The following is a 12,186-nucleotide window of genomic DNA, read 5'->3' on the forward strand; positions in this document are numbered from 1 at the left end:
ATTACAAGCTTAAAAATTGCCAAAAAAGGATGCCATTATGAATCACAGTGGGAAAAGAAAGAGACATCACTTTTCACGAACATTAGTGATGCTTTAACAATTATGATACACTAAATAAGTCTGCCAGGAACATAACTGTCTGAAACTTTTGTTCCCTTAAATTACTGTCCTAGGAAATTACTCTAAGAGAGATCACCCGTTCCATATCTAGAAGAAAGTACATTTTTTACCTTAAAACAATTCAATACTTTTGGCTCTTTAATGGTCATTATTTTTTAGGGCTAAATATAGCATAAACCTGTATGAGTGTTTTGAATCTTATTTGCAGCAATAAACATACAATCCTTATTGTATGCAGTAAATGTGCATTTATATTTGTATGTAAATGTTTTTGCATTATAAAAATACCTTTGCTAAAAAAAATCTATGAACACTATAAAAGAAGAACACTAGACATAGACAGGACATGAAATAATTCAGTGAACTGCTAACTTTTCCAGGAGACCATAGGATAGGGAAGATCAGAGATAAGAGTAATGCCTTAATAAATGGATATGTATTTTCAGAATTAGAAGTATTAGGTTCTACTTGTGCATAATTACAGAGAAACTCAGGCAGGTGGAATTGGGATTACCTAATATGCCAAAAGTAAAAGTCAGAATTAGATATTTCTTTAACAGCAGTTTTAATAAACTGGACATATGTAATCAGCAGGGTGTCCTAGTATTCTCAAGCAATGCCATGGAGAAAGAGTACCTTTCATTTTTTTGGTTTTTGTGTAAACTGCCAGCTGACTATGGATTCCCTAGTTTTAGATTTATTACCTACTAAATGTCATACAGTTTTCTGCATGTTTGTTTCGGTGCATGACTAAAACTATCAAATCCAAAAGATCGGTTTTATATTTAGGCAATTTGATTTCTTAAAGAAAAAGTTAAAACCCACATCCATTCATCAAAGAATGTTCAAGCCATATAATGTTAACATATTTTACAATGCTTTTTTGTTTTGTTTTGTTTTTTCAAACCTGCAACTTTAGCTTTAACTTTAGTCATAAAATTACTTTAAAGAATGCAAACAGACAGGTCTTTAATTGCAGAATGGACAGGTGATGTTGCTTCCATCTCCTCAGGGCCAATGTCTTACCCCGTTTCTGTCCATACCAGGTCCAATGCCTTCCCTCAACAGTGCGATTCCTTTAGATTAGGGACAGGACCAATTCCTAGATCTCACCCCCCAAAATAAATGTGTTTTTTTTGGTGGGTATTATTATTTACTCTAGCAGCCTTCTATAAATGGGGTGTTCCAGATAGTTGGTTCTTTACTCAGGGGAATGAGTACAAGGGTACATTAGTATCCTTTATCTATTTTCAGAAAAGGTTAAATAAAATGTAGTTATACAGATTGCCATAGGTTACATTCTTTATTGAAATACAAACGCAACACTTTTTTTTACAATAATCTTTAGTTTTCTCCCCTAAAGTTCCAGTAATTTAAATCCACATCAATCACAATGAAGGATGATCTTAACCTGCTGCATTCCCAACACTAAATAACAGAACTCTTTTGCTACAGAAATAGCACAGGGACTCCCCACTCTATTTGTATAGCCCTGGAGATCTGTTATTTAGCGTTGGAGGCTCAGCAAGTTACCATTGTTGTTCATCTCTCATCATGATTGCTCTGGATTTACATCGATAGGTGACAAGATAGATGATAGATTTACCTCTAGAGGCATATATATATGTGAGTGTTATTTTAGAAAACCTCTAAGTGTGTGTTGTTTTTAATTGTAATAAATGTTTTTCTACAGTGTATTTGGGTAATATACATTTTCTTTATTCCCTTTTGGGAATAGGAAAGGGGTACTAACCCTCTGTATACTGGTATAGACCTCTGCAAATGTTTAGACTTTTTCATACTGCTATAGACACCAAGACATTTCTAGCAAACATTTGCACAAAAATGTGGATTCAAACCATGAAAAGTTTGCTACAAGTATGTAAGGGTGTATACCAGTATATAGTTTATTGAGCATTCTATATCAACCAATACACCTATAATTGTTGTTATCTTATATTTCAGGATGTTTACAAGGAAACATTTTTGTTTTAAATCAATATAATAATGAGCCTGGCACACTTGGTAAATAGGCAATATAGATGCTACCCTGTGATTCACAAATGCCGTCATTTTACCATGGTCTGCCTTTTAGGAGATATACAAGCATTCACACCCCAACCATCTCACTTTCTCTTTACGTGTTCCTCTACAGAAGCCTGGACAGTCAGTTAGTGATGATCTGAGAATGTCAATGAGATGAACAAACTCTGACTTTAATGCAAAGCACATTTACATTAAACTCCTTTAAAACTAAGCCAATCAATGTCTGTAGTTATAGTAATTAAAGTTATATGTAATCAAAAAGTATAGAATTTGATTACATTTTCATATGATTTCCTTATTAGTCATATTTTCTGCATCTCATTAACCATCTTTGGTGACAGTATGATTGGCCACCATTTTAAATGAGATTAAAGTAGAAAATGGCAAAATCAAAGCTTAGGTGGAAAAAATAGCATTCATTCTAAAGATTTAATTAATTTTCTAGGCTCATTACAATATTGATTTTTAAAACAAAAGTGCTGCTGACCTTTAAAGGGAGATATCAGACTGAAGATCTCTATGTATTCGAAAAGTGACATTTATCCAATGAGAGAATCCAATGAGATATAAAAATTCTATTCACATGGTTATCATAAAGATCCTTATCATTGTGCTAAAGCTTTGTGAATGAAGTCTGATGTATTTAATTAGTGACAGAGCAGTGTCCTTGTTATGATTATAGGTTCTTATCACAAACCTGTTTTTCTCCTGATCTGATGTTATTTCCTTAATCCCATATATACCTAATAACTATCACATCTCAATTTACAAACATACTCTGCATGCCTAATTTCTTCAGCTTTGTAAGTAGTGGTATTTTACCAATACTAATGCTATAATATAGTGATATTTTATCTACCCTTATGCAGGTTACTGCATAGGTTATCAAGCTTTGAGGTTACAGCAGCTTCAGGACAGTGATAACTAGAAGTCTCAATGGCTGTCTATAGTGAAGAGAAGGAAAAGGAATTGTTTGAGGTTGTAGTAGAATAACTTTAGATAAAATAATGATTAATGACAAAATAAAGCTTTCCACAGATCAATATTCACTTCATTTGGTAAAATATTCCATACACATCTTGGTGACATTTATGTATTTGAATTAAACATAAATGTGAGGTGCAGGTATATAAGTTGTGGTGTTAAATTGAGCCCTATTTATTTAATTATTTTTGGAGAGAAGCTTTAAGTCTCAAGATCACGGAGGTGACTTCCTGTTAGGGCTACACCCCCTGGCAGGTGACATGAGATTACCGGGGGTGCGGAGACTAAAGTGGCATACACACCTGCAATTATTGTTGTTGGAAAAGATCTTTCACGATCCTTTCCAACAACAAAAGACTGCACGATGAATGAACGAGTGCTGTACATACAGCGCCGCTCTGCTGTATGGAGAGGGGAAGGGGAGAACGATGGAACGGCACCATGCTGCACGCCTCCCTTCCCTTGCATTTTGATCGCTCGTCCTCTATCCTCCATGGATCCGCCAGGACGGTCGTTCGAACGATGGATGACGGGCGCTGTACACAGGCCCGAACTTCACCCGATATCGGCCCTGAGCCAATTATCGAGGGAGAACCATTGGACGTGTGTACTTAGCTTTAGTGTCTTCTGGTCTTCACCAGTGCTCCCTGCAAGGGATGATGGGCCTTTCACCCTAGTGGCCACAAGACTACTTTGCTGCAGGGAGAACACCAGGAGTGAGCAGAGCAGAGGGTTCCGGGGTAAAGGCAGCCAGGAGCAGGTATTGATTAGGATGACAGCGAGAGGCACAGGTCAGGGCAGGCAAGCATAGTTAAAGTCAGGCACAGGTCAAGAATCTGAAAAGGCATGATATGGCAGAGTATACTGAGTGTACTAAATCTCAGGTAACAAGTCTAAGGATCCAGCAACCAGAGCTTGGAATCAGGGAGGTATAAATAAGGCTATAGCAAGACAAGGTTGGAACCAGGAACTACTCTGCTCATTGGTGTGATCAAATATAAAGCTTTTTGTTTAATTTGTTTACTAGATTTGTATGCATATTTAGGTCTTATTACAGAATCAGATGATGTTTTAGGTCACATTCATATGAAAATATTAAAAAATGTAAAAGGTTCACAAACTTTAAAGCACCACTGTATATATATGCTCTAACCGTAGGTCATTTCACCAGTTCTGAAGAAAGAGCATTCCACAAAATGCATGAGGTATGAGAGGTATGATGGGCCTACTTGGTAACTTTCCAGCAGTTTTAGGTCAGTATGTAGAGGCAGCATTGCATTTATTGGTTATACGTTCATGATGAGGTTATATCAAGACTACATTTCCAGAGTCTTTTCAGTTTTTACATGCAAATATTTATTAAAAATGTATCAGACAATAAAGTGGCTGTATGTAATACACTATGACAATGAACCCTATTGTTTGTGTCAATTTCTTTCTTTACAGACTACACATGGGATCTTTCATACATATTTGATGATAAAGCTCATCTTTAGGAAGAGAGACACTTCCCTTTCCTATTTTACCCCATACCTAATTTATATTACTGTATTACAGTTACTATATTACAGTTTGCAAAAGTCTAACTAGGAGCCCCAATACCTTATCTGATCTGCATTGCCCACATAGCTTTCTGATATGGATGCTGTATTGTGATAAAATTACTTTTTCCATGTTCTCTCTACCTTTCTTTTGTTTGGAGAAAGAAACACTTTTGTTAATACACAGTGAAAATGTATCAAGGAAAAAGCTGTTATTTAGGAAAAGCTACTAGTAAGATCCATGATATATATTTTCTCAGTTGCTTGTTTTGACTTGAATTCACCGTGTCATAAGACTCCAGAGCAGCAATGACAACTAATGAACTTGCAATCAAACTTGAATGAGAACGTCAAGAAGTCACCAAGGTACTTCTGAAGTCAAAGAGAGTGTCCTTGTCACCTTTTCAAAGAGAAAACAAATCATCTGTGTAGCCCTCAGACATTGAATGATGTTATGCCCTTTAGCCAGTAGCCTAGCTAGGACAATACCAATAGCAAATAATGACTTGCAGTGTTAGGAGCAGAGAAAATCAAATACTCGTTTCCTTTGAAGAATAACAGACCATCCTGAAAGGAAAGATAAAGCTAGGGACTAGCATTTCCACAGAGGACCAGTGAACACAGGATGAAACTATTTTCTGTATTGAAGTCTAAGATTTCCTACAGATGTCAATGTCATATTTTCCAGCAGATGCCAACATAAATACCAAATAGTAATATATACCAAATAGTAATATAACAGACCAAGAGAAAACGACAGAACACAGAAAATATAAAAAAAAATCTCATATAAACAATATTTGTATCTAAAATGGCTACAACATAGCATAACTGCATTATAATCCAATGCCTAACTCTAGGTAGACACATTCATACAGCCCTATATTCAATAATACATCATTAGGTTTAATATTTAAAAAAACTAGGTGTCAGAACCTGAATTTGACTTGGTATCAGCCCCTTGGAAACCCACAGAATGGCTGAAGTTTAAAAGGAAGAAGTAATATAGGAGGCTAGCAGTAAGCATGTTTATGAGAGGTATGAACTCATACCTTTACTGCTGCTCCCTATCATATATCATATAAACTACTCATTTGTATCTTGCTTATTTTGGCTATTGGTTTGGCCTAAATAGAGAAAAGAAAAAAAAACTTTCTTACAAATAGGTAAACTGACTGCCATCCATTCTGTTAATGTGACACTAATTTCTTTATTGTGGATGCAATGAAGAAACTGAGAACATCCCAAACAGGACTGTAACACTTAAAACTCAAACAAGGTGCTTTACAAACTTAAAAGCAGCAGAAGATGAATTGACTAAGGTAGATGTAAATACAATCACTAAAATATGTATAAACCTATATATCAACTTCAAAAAATATTTTTTTATTGTAAAGCTTTTAATAAATTAATTCCCAAAATTCTTATGATGGAGGCCCCTGTTTAGATCTTCCATTTAACTTCCATTTATTGGGTTCTATTTACTAAGCAGTGAATCTGACATACCCTAAACATTCCCTGGTGGAGAATATTTCAGGTTCATGTGTTTCAGTGGCAGTAAATGATTCTTCACCAGGGAATGTTTTAGGAAATGTCAGATTCACTGGTTTATAAATACCCTATTGAGAGATAACTATTTCTCATTCGTGCATATGTGTCATCATGTCAAATGTGGCTGGCAAGAAGACATGGTATATGTCCCATCTGCAATAAAATATCCTTACCTGCCTGATAGCAGTTTTTTTTAATTGCATTCACCTGTCCCAATTCTATCACAGGTGCTGCCCTGTCCTTCCTTCTTCTCTTCCTACTCTCTTCAGCCATCCGATTAGATGAGACATCAACTGTCCCATTCTGCAAAAAAAGCCCTGCCTGATGCCAACTTTTGAAAGCTATTAAACTATAGATCTGCTTTAACAAGCTTTAAAATAATTTTAAAAACTGGAGAACCAATTCACCTATACAAGGCTTTAGCAAACTAAATATCCTGTAGAAGAGGTTGGGTAAATTTTAACGTGACCTCTTTTGCTCCTAATATTATTTACAAATACCCATATGAAGAAACCTTCAGAGGCTATATTTTTACTTTGTATATCAGAAATCTCTAGCCCTTTGCGTTTAGTTTAGGTACCACATTCCCGATGGAGATATACACAGAGCAAAGAGCAAGGCATGGGACTTTTTAGGTATACAATAGGAGAAAATACTAAATTTTGTTTTATTACAAATTACAAGCATATATTGTCAATTGTACAGCATATACATTACCCCACTTCACATCCCAAGAATACAAACAAAACAAAGGCGAAGGTCACCTTTCTTAGAAACTCCTAATACAATGCCCCAATACATTTGCATTTCAATTATATAGGTAACTATACATAAGGTTCCTTAAGTCCAGGAATCTAATTATCACATCCTTCTTTTCACAATGCTTTTAGCAAAAAGCTTCTTCTAGAAAATAAAGGATAGGATAATCTAAAACAACTGTAATATATGCACATAACTAAAGTAATGGAGGTAAAAAAAAAACAAAAAATCTGAAAATAGTATTTTCTGTTGTTTGCCTTTTTCATTTTGCTCTTTGCATATCTTATTTTTTTTTTCATGAGAAAGCTATATAGACCAAGGAACAAACAGGGGTGTGAATTACTAGAGCATTTAAAGACAAACATTTTACATCTCTGGCTTTACAGATAAAAGCTTGCAAAGTGTTTATTGGTCACATGACGATCATATAAAAAGACTAGTCGCCTGCCAGCACTCCATTGTCAATTTGTTGTAATGTTGGTCATAACCAATAAAGAATTCAATGTATGACAATTAACCCACCTAAATCAATGGGAAAATTATTATGTTGGAAAATGCAGTCGGAAAATACTCATTAGTCATTTACTGTGTGTGTCTCCCAGCTGACATCTAATGGCTATGTGGGCAGCTTTAATCATATGCTAGATGGCTTAAATTAAAGAGACTTAAATGGCTAACTGCTTGTCCATTATGGATGGAATAAGAATGTAGAAAGGCAAATCCTTACAACACATTTAAACATGAACACTAAAACCTAATCTCAAGTTTTAACATGTTATTGTCATTACATAAACTGTATTTCTTTTTGCTATTTTTTAAATCTGCAGCATTATTTAAAGTGTATGCATAGCCAAAATGTTTTAAAGTTTTAATAAAGTAGGTAAGGGTTAGTACATCCCTGAAGTTGCTGTCTTGATATGTAGATCCACTTTCTTTCTCACACTGACCGTTAATTCTCAGAAAAAGTAATGGGTAATCCAACATTTTAACAAATGTTGGGAGTCATATTGAAATCCATATAGTACAAGCGCTGAGACCCATATCACCACCGATACAGAACAAAATCTGGGAGCCAGATTGTAATTTGAGGCACAGGGGCTAAGAACCATATCACAATCCATGATTAGTTAAATAGAAAGTCAGGTTGAAAAAAGACATAAGTTCATCATGTTCAATCCCAAGGTAAATATCCCTAACTAAATAAAATATCCCAGATATAAAAACCCTATAACACATAGTTGATCCAGAGGAAGGCAAAAAAAAACCCTGATACACTTTGCTCCAACAGGGGAAAAAAAATCCTTCCTGATTCCATGAGGCAATCGGATGTTCCCTGGATACCCAGTTATATTCTGTCCTTCAAGAAAAGCATTAAGCTTTTTCTTAAAACAATCTATAGAACTTGCTGAAACTACTTCCTGAGGGAGCCTATTCCACATTTTCACAGACCTTACAGTGAAGAATCCCTTCCTTATCCGGAGCTTAAACTTCTTTTTCTCCAGACGCAAAGTGTGCCCTCTTGTCCTTTGTAATGAAAGTGAATAGTTGGAAAGAGAGTTCTGAATTCCTTTTTTTAGTTTAGTTGCCCTTTTCTGCAGTCTCTCCAATTCCACAATGTCCTTTTTGTGAAATGGTGCCCAAAACTGGACTGCATATTCCAGATGTGGTCCGACCAATGCTTTGTACAGGGGCAGGATTATGTCTCCATCTCTGGGGTCTATTCCTCTTTTAATACAAGAAAGTACTTTGCTAGCTTTAGATATTGCAGCTTGGCATTGCATGCTGGTATTAAGTCTTTCATCAACCAGAACCCCCAGATCCTTTTCCATTTCTGACTCCCCCAAATGTATCCCCCTAAATGTATATTATTATATTAATACTGCAATATTATTGCTAACTTAAGTTGATTGCTGATTTGAGGGGTTATATTACTATGTGGTGATGTGGATTATCAGAGAAGACTAAGTTCTCACAACTAAAAAAACCTTATTGTTTTCCTATGCCCCGTTGTAACCAATGCCATTTGTTTTAATCATGCTGTATTGTTAGGACCAATTTTAGACCCCTGGGACCATGGCCTTGACAGTTTCTGGCACTCTAGTGAATAACAATGCTCTGGGACTTTCTAGTCCCAGTACAGCATATTTTAAACTTGTCTGTAGCCTCTTATCATTTGAGTTTTTTTCCAAATACTCCCTGGTGGTAGTCAGCGGAGTCTTATTCATTTGGAAACATCCATTTGCGATCCCATTGGGAGCTAGGAAATGTGCACTCAGCACTCATCCTTTAAAAAGCAGGTAGAGGGGGGAATTTCATCCACTACTCTGCATAGCGTTGTGTAGGCAGTTGTAAATTATGGTGGACGATAAACTTCATATTGCAATGTTACATGTGTACAAAATTAAAACTTTAATAGAAAGCATTACCAAAAAAGTAATTTAATGTTGTAATATAAAGTAATATAGTAATAAAGTAATATAATGTTGTATCGTAACATTTTTTTAAATCAAGTTTTCTAACACCACCACCATTACAAATAAATCTTGTAATATGTTTTAAATAACAATGATTGATGCACCACCAGTTAGTGTTTGGCAAAATTTATTTAAAATATGCTATGCACTGGACAACAGTAGTAATCATACAGTATTTCAGTTTTAGATATAATTCTTTGTTTTCTATTGTCAGCAGTTTTAGTGAAAATATCATCCAAAGAAATATAATCAATCTACCTATGCCATAAACTGCAATGAACAATTATAATGCTCATATACATGTATATATGGTAATAATGTGCTTAACCTTTTATAATAAATACTCTTTATTGGACAAAATTGTAATGGAAAGTATAAACAATGTATATATAATAATTGCCACATTTCAAATATTTAATTGTAAATTATTGTCTGATGTGGTGGATGTGTATGTGTGCATTTTTAATGTAATGAATAAACAATGGGATATTTTTGAGTGTGAGATGGATGATTATTTATAATAAAATGATTGTAGAGCGAAACATATGCATCTGGTGGAAGTTTCACCCCACGTAGATGACATCTTCACAACAGATAAGAATGAAGGAAAGGGCCCCTTCCATTTGGCAGTGGCTGGAAACTGTAGGGACATCAGGAAGGGGTGGAAAGTAGGAAGTGAACATAATTTTTCACCCTAGCAAAGGACATTATTAAATGTGATTTTTATGCTTGGGGGTTCCCAGGGACTGCTGTTAAAGAGTGTGGTGGTGTGAACTCCTTTTTAAAAAATTTTTTTTTATGTCCTCCTCTTGGGGAAATGATTTGGACTCCAGTACTTTTTAATGCTACATTCTGAATAAATTAAAGATTTGCTTGGTATTTGATAATAAAATTTACAAACAATTTATCCAACATATATTTTATATATGTATAAATTATCACAGTCGAATATGTATATTTATTCTTGTAATGTTTTCTCTCGTATTTAGCAAGTTTTGTAACGATTTCAGGCATGGATCTGTCTTTTAAATTCCCCAAAATTAGACAATGGTCAGTGCTTGACCACTGCAAACCAATGATCGTCCGTAACCAGCTTCCTATCTAAAAATACTGCCATCTAAAGAGTGAGTTTTATAATGACCTCATAATAAATACATTATTGTGTTAGTGGGACATTACTGATATTAATCTCCCTTGGCAGTAATCTTGAGTGTGGCTCAGGGTGAAATTTCACTACAAAAAGTGGTGAATTGAGGGCTTACCTTGTCCCCACAAGCCTCCAGCGATGCCAGCCTTGCCCACTGTGCCCACTTGGAGATGCTCGGCCGGCATCTGCGTCCTGATGGCGATGCCTGGAATCTGTGTCCCCTGGCCTTGCATCCCCGGCGTGTGAACGTTGGAGACGTGAGGCTAGTGGATGCAGATGTCGGCTGGGCATGCGACGTGTGTGTGCGGGCACCGTGAGTGGGTCCGGGGGTGGGACCAGCAAATTTCAAATCGACATGTAAAAATACTCAAATAATCATACCACCAGGGAAGTTAAATAAAAATGTATCCATCACCTATCTTTTACTGCATGTATATACCCCCAAAAATGGTCTTTTTGTTTCCAAGAAAAGCATTTGATATAATTGAATACATGCACATTGGTTCTCTGATGTGCATCCTGACATTCATTGTTGTCATTCATTTAACAGGAATATGAGTTGATTTTAATTAATGTTGTAGTACCTTGCTTTTATGTGTATATGATAAATTCTGAAGAACGAATTCTATTTTAAACTATTGCTTGTCTAACACCTACAAATATGCCATTTTTCACTTTTTTGATTTACGTTGTTGTCATAGGGATATACTGTATGTATGTAATGCATGATATGATATGTAATGATATTTATTCACATGATTCCCCACTTTATATTCTATATTTTAATGCACAAATGTGTATGCCTTTATAATAAATCTATAACACTTACAACTAAAAAAAATCCCTTGTTATGTACACATGGTTTTATTTTGGAATCTGGTCACATTAGGCCTTTGATGTTTATGACAAAAGTTGCCTAGAGATGTGTTGATATTAGAAAATCTGACTGCAGCACCATCATTCTACAGAACAATCATCACACAAATATTTATGATCGTTTTGGTCAAGCATGCTTCTTTATGCACTAAGCAGACTCCCTGCAGTTGACTTTATCTCAGAAACAATGGTGAATGGATACTAAAATCCAGTTCATTGATCAATCATTCCCCTGAGACAGCTGCTTTTTGAAAAGGTTTCATAGCAGCCCTGAACATTTTTTCATTATTACCACTTTCATTATTATCAGCTGAAGTTTTTAATGTAATGCGAGAATGCAGTAGAAAAAGAAAAAAAAATCTTTTAAATGATCCTAACAGCGGCATCATTTCAAATCATTTCAAATGTTTGAAAACTAATACTTGTATCTAGTATCTAGTTCTTGTATCTAGCAATTTTTCAACATTGTAAAGATACCTTTTTACCTCTGATTTTTGCTTTCCTTGCGCTATAAGTAAAATGGAACTTGCCACTCTTTACATCCAAGCTTCCTGCATCTGTACTTTAATTGCAGATCAGGACTAAAAACAAAAAAATCCTATATTATTTTAATGCTGTGTCTTCATTGCAAAGAGCCATGCATGATAATTTATATACTCTGCTTTCAAATATTCACTGGGCATCATAT

Source organism: Pyxicephalus adspersus, chromosome 5, assembly GCF_032062135.1.
Source record: "Pyxicephalus adspersus chromosome 5, UCB_Pads_2.0, whole genome shotgun sequence".
In the NCBI taxonomy this organism is placed as follows: Eukaryota; Metazoa; Chordata; class Amphibia; order Anura; family Pyxicephalidae; genus Pyxicephalus; species Pyxicephalus adspersus.